This window comes from Triticum dicoccoides, chromosome 7B (genome assembly GCF_002162155.2).
Source record: "Triticum dicoccoides isolate Atlit2015 ecotype Zavitan chromosome 7B, WEW_v2.0, whole genome shotgun sequence".
Lineage (NCBI taxonomy): Eukaryota > Viridiplantae > Streptophyta > Magnoliopsida > Poales > Poaceae > Triticum > Triticum dicoccoides.
In genome coordinates this window covers 775,532,350-775,533,574 of record NC_041393.1, presented here as the reverse complement: position 1 = coordinate 775,533,574, position 1,225 = coordinate 775,532,350, and positions in this window count along the sequence as shown.

The following is a 1,225-nucleotide window of genomic DNA, read 5'->3' as shown; positions in this document are numbered from 1 at the left end:
GATGTAAGAAGGCGCCGAGGAGGGGTGGCTCCCGATGGTGCGCGCGGAAGCGGCGGAGGAATCCGTGGTCGGTGACGGCGCGCGGGAGGGAGGACGGCACAGGAGGGAGACGGAGGAGGATCTCCCCCAGCAGGTCGTCATCTTCCAGCACGGCCGGGGTACTGCCCTGGGGGCGAATCATTGCTCGTCACAGGGCGTGCGTAGATGTGGCGATGGAGGCGTCGATGTGGGGGATCGGCAACATGCACATACGCACGGGGACGGGGTGAATCGTAGTGGGTTTTCTTTGCTCGCACGCATGCAGCACGGCAGCATATTTGGGCCTTGACGAACCAGGCCCAGTTCGTTCGTCCCCTGCTGGCTTAATGATGGAAAAAAAAATAGAAGAACTAAATGCATGTTACTAGTCTGGATTTTTTTATAGATAAAATAACTGTTCTGTTGAGCCATAAATAAACCCTAATATAAAAAACAAATGTGCTTTCAGGCACGTTAGATTAGTACAGTTTACAAGTCTGAAGTATACTGTTTTTACTCTCCACGGTGTAAGGGAGCCATTCCATCCTCTTCTGCAACCAGCTGCAAAGGTTTGAAACCAAATGAATCATGCCCAAAAACATGGTCTTTTCTTTACTCCGTGGTACTCTGTTTTACTCGGAATAAGCAGCAGGGAATGTTTTTGGGCATGATTAATTAAGAAAAAGTGTCGATTTCTTAAGAAATTTCAGTCTTCAGAGTTTGAGCTCCTGACAGGCAGTCATCTCCGTCAACCTCTACAATCACTCTGCAGTTGCCAAGGTACAAAACGGAACCCAGGCTTCTTTTCCATCCACGTGAATGCCGAAACTGTTACAACTTCAACTGTGAGAAAACACTACTACATGATACTACCGTCAGTCATCTCCCCCACTCAGCTCTGCTCTGCTCATCTCTGAATTTCTATAACCAAATCCAAATGAATGAATCATGCCCAAACACTTGTCATGCATAAGCAACATACATGATTCAGTCACCTCTCATCATATTTGCAACAAACTCTTAATCGGTTTCTCAACGCACAAATAACCTGTTGCCAATAATAAAAAGTACAGAGCATATCGAGACTTTTCACTTCCCATGTAGGGTAGAATTCACAGCTGTCTCATAAGACTGCCACCTTCATGCCAGTACAGTTTGAAACATTGGGTAGTACTACAGGATTCAGGCTGAGATAACCATCAACTGA